The 12,474-nt window shown below is 39.3% G+C and overlaps 1 protein-coding gene across 2 annotated transcripts in view; it reads left to right on the forward strand.

Moving 5' to 3' along the window:
• Positions 1-12,474, forward strand: part of GNG12 (G protein subunit gamma 12) — a 140,895-nt gene that overhangs the window by 47,399 nt on the left and 81,022 nt on the right. For both annotated transcript variants that reach the window (XM_037826946.1, XM_037826947.1), the window contains exon 2: positions 11,555-11,606. The gene's annotated coding sequence lies outside the window, so the exon portion shown is untranslated. The remainder of the gene's footprint in view (positions 1-11,554; positions 11,607-12,474) is intronic.

Consider the following 12,474-nt stretch of genomic DNA (forward strand, 5'->3'; position numbering starts at 1 on the left):
AAATGCATAGAATAATAAAGTATAGCCTATGCAGTCAAAGAATCTCACAATCACGTTGTTGTTGCAGATACATAAACAATACAAAATGAGACACCCCAAGGAGAAGGGTTGAGCGTGGAAACGACTACCTTCACAGAATATTGCCGAATGCATGAACCGCCTTTTAAAAATCCCGTCTCAGTGGTATGATGGATGACGGATTTTTTCCTTGGCCCAGGGATTTGGGGGTTGGCATTTTTTGTGGTGCAGTGAATATATGCTTATATACATCCCAGGAGGATACACAGCAGCTTGTCTACATTGTTCAGAATATATGTAAAATGGAAAGGTCTGTCAGTATGTCCAGTGGAGGGAGATACAAACTGATACTGGAATGAAGGCAGCAGTGGTGGCGGTGGCTTTACCCAGAAAACAAGTGGTAGGTGTGAGAACAGGTAGGTTGTCCCAGATGTGCTGGTTTTCTTAGTATTGTCTTGTTCCTGTTGAATTGTGACCTTGGGCGATCATGTTGAGCACTGCTTTTTTTTTGTTTAAACCTGTTAATCTCTCGATAAAATAGGAGAAGATGAACAAATGTTAGGATCTCTACCTTACATCCTCGCTTGATTGTTTTCAATAACAAAATGATTCTCAGTGCCTAACTGTGTTTTGGTAGCTACGATTTAAGACTGAACTATTGAGTGGCATTAAAGCCCAAAATCCAGGTCAGGATGTTTCATGGCATACCTGTTCCACCTGTCTGTGAATGCGTGGGGCTTGGAGGGAGCCTCTCACAGCCTCACTTGAGGAGCTCATTATTTCTTCTCCTTCTGTGTGCAAGGCCTGGAGAAGTAGGCCTGTCCACACCAAAGGCCTGGCAAAGTGAAAACAAAATCTGGTTTTTTTTTTTCTAATACAGGCTCAGGGCAGTGCCCTCTGCCGCATCCTGCTCTTATTATGATGCCTGACACTGGGCAGTGGACATAACCTGAATATTTCTGTGATGACCCGATCAGTGTCTTATGGAAAGTGTCTCATAGAAAGGAGTGATATGATTAGAGAACTGAACCTTATGGACAAAATGATTATTTTTCCACCATACAGCAGAATCTCAGTTAACCAGAATGCCCCAATAAGACTGAAACATAATTATAACATATATTACCTGAGATAAGTGCTGTGTAACTTATTCTTAATTTTTTTTACTATTCTGAGGCTAATAAACATTCAACTCTGCTGAGTAATATATTCTTAAATAGCTCTATTCAAGCATGGTTGGATCTTGAAAATATTTTTGCACTGGAAACCAAAAATGTGTTCAAAATCATTGTGGGTTTTTTGTTGTTTGTTTTTTTGTGTGTGTGAGAGAAGGATTCTAAGGCCCATGTCAACATCCATTCCTCTGCCAAGTTTTGTCACCAAAAAGCATTGAGGCTGGACAACACTAGTTAGCTTCTTGTGAAGATGCCTTTTGTATCAGGATTTAATGGTGTGCCCTTGATATTATCAATTTGAATGCTTCCTGCATCTTCTTCTGACTGAAGACTGCTTGGCTATTTTACTCATTACCCCTGTGGTAAGGAAAAGAGTGCCTTTTGAACAGCTTGTGCTTGCTTTTATCAGCCGAGAACTGTGTGCAGCAGCTCAGGGTTCCTCTGCCTTGATCGCCAGCACTGTAGCACAGGCTCAAGTACAGCCATCATGTCATCCACAGTTCCCAGTAATTTTGTTTTCTGTAGTTCTGCATGGCCTGATTTTTCACTATCATTCATTCAGTACAGATTTATCAGCTCCTCTCTCTCTCTGCCTGTCAAATCCTGTCGTAAAGTAATGTCCTATTGTGACTGTATTTATTGGAAACTACATTGTGTTCTTATGTGTTTTCTAAACCTTAATGCTCTGTTAAACAGTAAGAATGTAAGCCATTGCAAGGGTGAGGCATTGTAAGATTCCTAGTTAACAAATGACATGTGAAAATGTTTACTACTTTTTGTAGGTAAGTAGACCAATTCATTTTAGGCAGATTTTCAATATCAAAAGTTAAGCCCCAAAATATTTGAGCTGCATTCTCAGTTAACCAAACAAAATTAAATTCAGACCAGTGTTCTGTTTAATTGCTCTTTTCTGTAGATATTAAGTAAATGATTCTTTCCCTTCAGCATGACAAATAGCAGTCAGTAGGCCCTCACCTCAGCTATTCTTTATGCTTTACAAGTATTATTCATTATTAATTATTACAAATGATAATCCCCAGGCAAGCCCCCGTGATACTCCAGAGGACCTCCTAGCTCAAAGGGTCTAGGTTAATATCTGGGGTTGGGGGCGAAGGGGTGGGGATCACATCCAGTTTTGCACCAATTCCCATACAAACACCTGGGGCATAAACTCTATTGTCAACTTCATGCACCTCACAAATTCTGTCAGAAGTAGGGTGACCAACCACCTTAGTTTGCCTGGGACCAAGGGAATTCCTGGGACATGGGACTTTCAGTGCTGAAACAGAAATGTCTCAGACAAACCAAGGTAAATTGGTTTCCCTAATCAGAACGAGGATCAAGTAACAGAAAGGAATATTAGTAAATACTGTCTTCTAAAACCAGCAGCATCTCTGGTAAAGGGAGATAACTCGGTCTTCCTCATGGGATTGTGGAAAGGATAAAAGTTTCTGGAGTGCAGTAAATGTTCAATAAACGGTAGCATTTATACTTACCTGCTCAGCATTCCCATCTATCAGGTTGGGTAGCTGGCTATTGTTTTTTCCTTGGACTTGGTGACCAGCTGTCTCTGATGTGGTTGTATTGGTGAATTATTCTGGTCTCCCTCCAGGGCTGCATCTAAAAGGGCCTTGGCTGTCCGCTCCGGATCAGTCAGTGCTAACTCTTTCCGATACAGGATGCTAGAGATCCTGGGTGGTTTCCATTGGTCCCATGGGTCTCACCGTAGTTAACCCTTTGGATTTTGTGTGACTACTGCCTCCTAGGTAGTAAGGCCTCTGTCCAGTCTGGAACTCTTTGCTCCAGCGCACTGAACTCTTTGCAGCCATCAGGATGCACAGGTACTCCCTTCCTCTCCGGCTTCTGCACAAGCTGTTCTCTCTGCCTGGATCATGCCTCCCTCCTTATGCCTTCTGGTTAATGCAGCTCCTTCTTCACACTTCAACTTAGATGCCACTTTCTCTTGGATGTCTTCTGTGATCATTCCGGACTGGTATATGTGGTCCTCCTCTGTGGCCTCAGAGCCGCTTTACTTACTGTGATTAGATTATGTGCCACTGGACTGTAATTGCCTGGTTAGTTGTCTGACCTCTTGTGGGCTCTGTGAGGAGAAGGATTCTATTTTTTTGTTCTTGGTTGTATCCCCAGCTAGGCAGAGAGTAGGTACAGAGAGGCTTATAAGGAGCAAGGTGGTAGAAGAGCCACCAAGAAACAGACCGTCTTCATCTACAATTTGTTTGGGCCTTTCTCTGGCCCTGTGGGTCACTGTCCTTCTGTTACTCCTTGGAAGACATAAGTCACCCTAGATCTTCTCTATCCAGGGACCATGATATAATTTAGTTAGTCTTTAGTTCACCCTGTAAGGCACTGGACACATTATGAAAATATGCATGAAATGACCAACCCAAACTGCCAAGGGTTACCTAAATGTGGGAGACAGAGGGACTGAGAATATTATTTGGGGCGGGAACATACAATTTAATGTTTATTTGCATACACATAGAATAAAAATATTTCTACTATGACAAGTTTTAATAAAATGTGAAATCTTCCCTTGGTTCTGAAGATCTGATGACTTGTAGACTATACTATATTAAATTGTGAATTGGGGATGTTTTCATTTCATAATTTGATCCAGATTATTTTTCTTTCTCCCTAGTTGACATTAATTGTTTCCTGTGAATTTTCCTGATATTAGGAAACAGATGTTCCATGTTTTTATCTGAGTTTTTCCAAATGCTGAACCAGAACTTTAGTACTGCGTGCTTTGTATGCATGTGTGTGTGTGTGTGTGTGTGTGTGTGTACAGTGAATTTTTGAAGAATGATGTACGCAATGAATTTTTGAGGAATGAGTTTCATTAGAATTTGCAAATGAAAGTATAACAGATATAGCTACAGAATTATACAGATTTGTCCAAGGTTGGAAACATTTTAGACATTCTGTTTAATATAGTTTGGTAATGTTTAGCTTATGTAGACTTCTGGCCTAAGAATGCATTAGACCTGTCTCATGATAGTATGCTTGCCAAAATAAGGAGTGGTGTACCAAAAAAACACACAGTTAATGCAACCTATACTTAAATGCTCTGGTTTTAACTAAACTGTAATTTTTTTTCTTTACTGTTGTCTCTTAACTATATAAAATTCTTCCCCCTAAAATACTGAATGAGTACTTCCTCTTTACAGAGCAGGGTGCTAGGCCCTTTGCAAGATACAAACACAAATAAGATACAGACCCTTGGGACCTTTCCATCTAGAAGAAGAGGTGAAGCCTTCTGAAAATGCCTGTGATAAAAGTTAGTGCTAAAGGTTGTAGAAATTCAAGGAAAGCAATAATTTCATTGTACCAAAAAGTGAGTATACTTGAGGGAAAGAAGTGGCTTTCATGCTAGGTTAAAAATAAAGGAAAATCTATTTTAGGACTTAGTTATTTAAATTATTATAACTGCATAAAAACTGCATAAAGATGGTCATTTATGTAAACCATCATTTCGGTGGAATCTCTAATATAATACTAAAGTTTCTTGAGAGCCTGTAGTGCAGCAGAGACTGTTCTCTGATACTTTGTGTAAAGGCTTGCAAACAGGAAATGATATGGAATTAGTGCTTTGGATAATAATCCGTTTTGCACAAAATACATCTCTTTAATTTACCTCACAAGCTTTCTTTCCCTGGGGGATCCTTTGGTCAGAGACAGAGGGATTCAGAGTCTGGTCTTGGCCAACTCCAGGATTCAGTGACCTGTCTGGGTCTCAGTTTTCTCCATGGCACACTGTGAATTGTCATACCCCAGCTCATCTCACAGGGTTGCAGTGAAGATCAAAGAAAAGATGGATGGCAACAGACTTTGAAAAGCAATCAAAAGCTAAACACTTGCCTAGAAGTAAAGTCTGAGTTCATGAGGCTTATACAAAATGTGATTGTTGCTTATTATTTATTATAATGCTGTATAAATGAAAAAGATGGTTATCATAAATATGCAAAAACATTGGGAATATATTTATAGCAAATATACATATTAACCCTTGATTGTCATTAACTATAAAGAACCCATTTGCATTCATAAGAAAAAAGTCAATATCCTAGTACATGAATGAGCAAAGAATATAAACATTGTTTTCAGGGTGACAAACCAATAATAAAAAACATGGAAAAATATTCTCACTAATTATCTGTTTAATACAAATTTTAACAGCATGAAGAATACCATTTTATTTCTAAAATATCAAGGTCTCAGCAATTGTCCATTATTTTGTTGGTGGTGACATTGTTAGTAAAGGACCTATCAAAAAAAAAAAAAACCTAATGATTCTACCACTAAGAGTTTAAGGAAGCTAGGGAAGTAAGTTGAAGAAAGAAAAAACTATAGCATGAAGATAATCCAATATAGTCTTATTTGTAATAGCAAAAACTGACAGAAAATATCCAGCATTGGGGGAGTAATATAATAAATTGTCTTTTCAATATGAAGGACTTTATTAGGCTCCTTTAAAACATCATTATGAATATGTGTAGATAAATATTTCAAATGCAAAACAAAATGGAAAAAACAAATAATAGCCACTATTTATAGAATCTCTCCCATGTGTACTAAACTGTACTAACATTTTACTCTCTTGTTATTCTTCCAGCAACTATATGCAAAAGGTATTATTAATCCCATTTTATGCTTTAGGAAAGTCAGACTTAGAGAAATAAATTGTCCAAGGTCTTGCAGCTCATTAATTGAAACTTAGATCTGTCCAACTCCAAAGCCTTGACTAGGTTTACTACCAAATAACAGAAATAATATGACCGTAGTCATATAGAAACACCTATGTCTGTCTAGAGTAACAAGCAAAAAAAGATAGCAGCTCTAGGATGATGGAATATGAGTGAATTCCCAAGAAGTTTGTTATCCTTTTAAAGCTATATTGCTTTTTTCAGTCAAAAAAAAATGGAAAAAAAATGTTGAGTATGACATTTCAATTTATTGTTCACTTTGACTTTTTATATATTCTCTTAAAGTTTGACAAAATAGGAATACATGTGTATTTTTAAATTTTCACACTGGCCTTGACTTTATCAGAATACACCCCCTCCCCCCAACTTGTCTAGGAATTGAGCTTATACATCACCAGCAGCTCAATTAAAAACTGATTTTTAAGTCCCTAGAAGCTCTTCATGAATTAAGGACAAAAACCAAGTGAAAGAGTTTCTCTTGATGAACAGCCCAGACCAGCCCTTCCAGCCAGGAGCCTGTCTTAAGACGGGTATAATGAGGTGGTGCCCTTTGGTTAAAATAAGCCAGTTTGCCCACTTGGGGTGTGCCCTTCCCTGGCACAGAAGCCCTTGCACAATGGGGCAAAACATCACCATTTTGGTTCTTACTGTGTTTTATTTTGGGGGTTCAAGACTTGGTTCGTGAGTCTTTGAAATATACAGCATTACCTTATAAAGTCAGTAGCCCTGCCAACGTTTAATTATAACAGACAAACTTCTTTGATGGACTCACAGTACAGGGTATATTTCTTTCAACTTTGCCTCTCCTTTGTGGAACATACGCCTTTTATCTCTATACTAGGTACTTTATATGTTTCAAAGTCCTTTGGCATCTGTTTTACCATTTGAGAGAACATTATATCAGAATTTGCAAGTGAAAATGTAATAGACTGGACTAGAGAATAGTGGAGATGTGTCCATAGCTGAAACATTCTCCAGTATACTGCTTAGTATAGTCTATTTAGGGTATCTCCCATTTTATAGGTGGGGAAATTGAGCCACATGTAAGTTAAGGGACTTGCTTAAAGTCACTGGTAATGAAGACAGAGCTGGAAGCCAGCACCATAATTCCAGTGTGCCTGATACTCTCACACAGTGCCTATGTTATATTACTTTCCAGAGAATAAAAGCAAGACTAGAAAAATATGTGTTCAGCTGGATCAGAACCCAATGCTATTCAAAGCTAAAGACCTTCCAAGACTATAATTTTGTATTTTACAATTGCAACATACTTTATAGTAATGAAAGCAGTCCAACAGGTAATCTTGTACCTTCTAGATGAACCTTGCCCAAGAGAACTTTCTCCGATGATAGAAATGTTCTATGCCTATACCATTCAATATGATAGCCACTCCTGTGGCTATTTGACCACTTGAAATGCGGCTTGTTCACTGGGGAAGTGAGGTTTTAATTGTATTTAATTTAAATTTGGATCCTCACCCATGGCTAGTGGCTATTGTATTGAACAGCACTCTTTTCTATGCCTCTTAACTGCTTTCTTGATATCTCCACTTGGATGCCTCACAGTTAACAAGGTCAGATCAGAATTCTTAATTTTCTTTCCTCCCTCAACCTCTCTCTCCCCTTTCTCAGTAGCTGAAGCCATCATTGGCCCAGTTGTTGAAGCCAAAAACCTAGGAGTCAACTTGAACTCTTCCATTCTTTCATATTGCACATCCACTTGTTCAGCAAGTCCTACTTGTTTTACCTCCAGAACATACTAAATCCATCCTCATCTCTATTGCTATCACCAAGGTACTATCATATCTCACCTGAACAATTGCAATGGTCTCATAAAGGTCACTCTTGCCCTCTTCAACCTCTTCTCCATGCAACTGCCAAAGGGACCTTGTTAAACTCTTCATCAGGTCACATCACGCACTGCTCAGGTCACATCATGCACTGCTCATGTGAAAAATTTGTAGAATTTAACACTATTTGAAATTATTGTATGTACGTATTTAAATCCTTGTTTAAAACTTTTCTGCCTCCTGTTACAATGTGTGGCTCTCCTCCTCCTCCTGTGTAAGGACCCCTATATCAGGAACCTTATCTACCTCATTTACTGCTGTATCTCTGTCATCTACAACACTGCCTGGCACATGATTTACACTAATCTCTCAAGCATAACTTAAATATAAATTGATGTTTTTACTGGAAGGAGATAACTATTTTTAACTGTGGCACGCAAGGGGGGGTGACATAACTAGTCAAAATACAGATTTATAATTTAGTCGTTAATAACATGATGCTGACATTCACATAACGTGGGATGTTGGTGGATTCTTTTGCATTATGTATTCAGTAGGAAAGGTGGATGTTCTGGTTAATCGCATTTATGTGTGAGTGGTTAGGCGGGGCCAGAGTCCTGATGTAATCTCTGACCTGAGCTAGAAAGGGCTCCTTTTCTCCTTAGGGGTATGTGTATGTCCCAGATCTTCAAACGTTTGTCTTTCCCATTGTTAGAAAAAGGGGAGCTTGTCCTCCCACGAGGTTACTTTTCATAGCCATCCAAGGGGAGTTTAGATAGTGATGGCTGGAAACATGATTATGGAACTTCAGGGTAGAGAATGGCATGTCAGGGCAGCAAAAAGAGAGTTACAACATTTGACTGTTGTGGGGAAAAAATATTTGAAATATACTTGTATTGACAGTTATTTGAAACTGAGAAAACTTTCAAGAAATAGGATTTTGGCCTTTTTGGCCTTTACAATTGTGTTTTTTAAAGGAAATTGTCTTTCCTGCCATTCCTTTAAAATAGCCAGCCAAATCTTTTAGTGGGTGTGTTATTATTTACATCCATGAACAAAATAAAATCAAGCTGACCAACGTGTTGGAGGTATAATCGAATGTGCCAACATCTGGTTGCTTCTGTTCCTCTGGTACTGAACAGGGAAGTGACCAACCCCTTGGCAACTGGCTAGATTTTAAAAGATGAAGTTAAAGCTTACTTTGTTAAAGTGCACATTCAGAGACTCTTTCCCCTGATTTTTTTATTAGGCCTGAGTTTAGGCCTATTTTCCATCCTTCTAATACTGTTCCAGTGTATTCCAGTGTGTGCCTTCACTGGGCATTTATTATGTACCTAACTCCATGCTAGGTCCTGGAAAGACAAAGATGAGTCAAGTAGAGAAAGAGACCAGTAGAGGGAACACCAAAACACTGGAGATACATGCCATAAGAGAGGGAAGTACACGGGCAGTGAGAGTAAAGGGCTTTGGACCACAATGGGAGGCAGGGATGGTGAAGCCATTAGAATACAGACTCTGGAACCAGGCTGAGTAGGTTCACAATCTGGCTTTGCCACTTACAAGCAGTGTGGCCTTGGGCTACCGGCTTAACCTCTGTGCCTCAGTTTTGCCTTGCTGACTGGGATAATAAAAGAACCTACTTCATCAGGTTACTGAGGAGGTTGAAGGGGCATGTAAAGCACTTGGAACGGTGCCTAGCGTATAGCTCCATAAAAGTCAGCAGGAGCAGCAGTAGTAATACATAATTGTTGAATGAATTGAATGAGTACTACTTTACTCCTGGCTGCAGAGAAGTTCTTCCTAAGCCAGCCAAGGGAGTTCTCAAAGGCTTCCCAGAGGTGGTGGCTTTTGAACTGAAACTTGAAGAAAGGCTGTTACTGTACGGAAAGGATGTGTTTGGCAGAAAGAACAGAATCTGCAAAGGCACGGAGGTATAAGAGAGGATGAGGCTTTTAGGGAACTGTAAATATGTGACTGAAGGGTGCCCAGGAAGGTGGGCAGAGGTCATTTGGAGGGCTTTTGGACTGGGCCAAGGAGCTTGGACTTGAACCTAAAACCTAGAGGAAGCCATTGAAGGACTTTTAGCAGGCTCAGGGCTCACCTTATGAGACTGGGAGGCAGCGTCCTACAGTGGCCTCAGCACATGACCTCTTGATTCTAAATAATATCAATGACCAATCTCCTTTCCTATGATTGAGCAGGAAATTCACATGTGTGAATCTGATTTTGCTCACTGGGTATGCTTTCTCTGGGGCCCATGGGTTAATAAACTGAAAAGGATGTATTTTTTTAATTCCTTTCTATTGGTTCTTCTTCTCTAAACTCCAAACCCCTATGAAAACAAATTCAGAGACATCGTACACATCCCTTTGGGAATCTGATGAAAGCCAAGAAATCACAGAGACAAAATTTTTCATAGAGACCACGTTAACCTCCTCCATCCACCCCCACCAGAGGCCAAACAGAGGCCCCCAGAGTAATGCTGTCTTTCTGACCCTAGGCTTCTGTGGTTTCTGTTTTCCCACCCCAAATTGTTTTAAATTAATTTGCTAGCACATCCAATAACTCTTCCATCTGCCACCACTGCTATTATCTAACTATGTATCATGACAGCAGACTTGGATCATTTGATGTTTATAATTAAAACTGAAAATAATTATCTTATTTTAAGCTGCTCAAACTTAATTGCGAGCATGGTGACTAAGACCATGGGCTCTGGAGGCAGACTATTTGGATGAGAATCCCAGCTCTTTGGTTTTCTTATTACCTTGGATAAGTTACTTAACCTCTCTGTGCCTCAGTGTCCCTGTTTACAAAATGAGGATGATAATATGCTTACCTCATGAAGTTATTATGAGGGTCGGTTGCAGTAGCACAGGAAGGTACCAAGAGCAGCTCCTGACACCTAGTATGTGTTATATAAGTATTTTCTATTATTATTTCTACTACAGTCACATCATGAAATGGGGTAATGATGTATTCCTAGGAAAAGCAAAATGGATATAAATAAACTCTCCATGTGCATTTGACTTGCTTTGGAGCCTTGCCAGTACCTGGAAACCAAGAAAAGATTCCTTAGACCTCCACTGCCCAATAGCCACTAGCAACGTGTGGCTATTGAATGCTTGAACTGAGTTATACTGGATTTCAAAGATTTCATGCCAAAAAAAAGTCTCACTAATGATTTTTTTTATATTGATTACATGTTGAAATGGTAGTATCCTGGATAAATTGGGTAAATTAAATATATTATTAAAATTAATTTCATCTGTTTCTTTTCACTTTTTTAAGCAGCTACTAGAAAATGTTAAATTAATATATGTGGCTTGCATTATATTCCTATCGGACAGCACTGCCCTAGGTTCACCATTATCAGTGAAACAACATTTTGTGGAGGTTAGCGTGATCAGGTATCCACTTTTGGAAAGCCTTTTATACCTCTCCCATTGTCCTTCAAATTACTCGGGACCACCAGTTTTGTAATTGGTTCCATAGTGGGAACCTCGAAGTGACCCTTGAAGAGGGGGGTTGAGTGGCAAAGGCAAGAGCAGTGACTAGGGAGGCTTCCGCTGACTTGAAGGGGTTTGGACAAAAACACTACCATTTATAGTTATCCTGGCCTCAGACTTTCAGCACTCCCTGAAGTAGATGAGAAAATGTGCTCTATTCAGGAAGTTCAAATATGTAGGCGAAAAACTTTCCCTGTTCCATCAGGAGCCAGAAGAGGCTTTGCTAATCTTTAACTGTAAGAATAAATACTCAACATTATGGCTAGTCACTTGGGATTGAAAGCACATCCTTTCCAAACGTGATTTACTTATGGAATGTTTGTTCCATTCTATTTCAGATTCATTCCACCATTTAAAACGTGAAACATTGTGCCCCACAAAGTCTTACTGGTAAGTTCTCTCTCATTTTTAAAACAAAGTGACTGTTTGACATTATTTTGAAGTGATATTCACCCTTCTAAGATGTACCCTACCAGTATAGTGATGAGATGTCTATTTTTTTTTCTCTCCAAAATGACGTGTGGTGTTTTCATGCCTTAAAAAAACAAACAAAGTAACCCCTGTTCTTCTGCTAAGAACATAAGCAGGAAAAAGATCCCATGATTACATGCCAAATACTAGTAAAATAAAGTCTTTTTTGTAATGAAACTATTTCCAGGCCCTTGTTGATGGTCTTCTTGTTTCAAGCAGTATCCAAAACAACAAAGTGTTACTTCAGCCAAAGAATTCAGACAGTCCTAGCCATGTGTTATAATGAAAACTGGCCCAGAGCCACAACTTATTAGGGCTCTATCATTACTTACGGGTCTATTTTTTCTCTCATCCAACCTAAATGTGATGTTGTAAGATAACCGTTCTGCAGTGTAGAAAATTTCCTTTAGAGATAGGAAAAGAATGTACTTTTTAAGTGAAAAAGCTTCTAAAGGTTTGTGTGCCATCATTCCCTGATATTGTGGTGATGCTATTATGTGCAGTATGTAGCCATTAGTTTTTGCTGTATAACAAATCACCCCCAAAATCTAGTCATTCAAAATAACAATCATTTATTTAATTCATGATGCTGTGAGTTGGCGATTTGGGCTGGGTGCAGTGGGTGATTCTTCTGGTTCCAGCCAAACCATTCATGCGTCTGCGGTCAGCTGCAGATCCAGAACAGCTAGGCTTTGTTTCTGGCCGTCGGCTAGAGTGGTGACAGTGACTTAGTCATGTGACTCATTACCATGCAGGGCTTGTTCACATGGCACTTGGGCAGGGTACC

The sequence above is a fragment of the Choloepus didactylus genome, chromosome 2 (assembly GCF_015220235.1).
Source record: "Choloepus didactylus isolate mChoDid1 chromosome 2, mChoDid1.pri, whole genome shotgun sequence".
NCBI classification, from domain to species: Eukaryota; Metazoa; Chordata; class Mammalia; order Pilosa; family Megalonychidae; genus Choloepus; species Choloepus didactylus.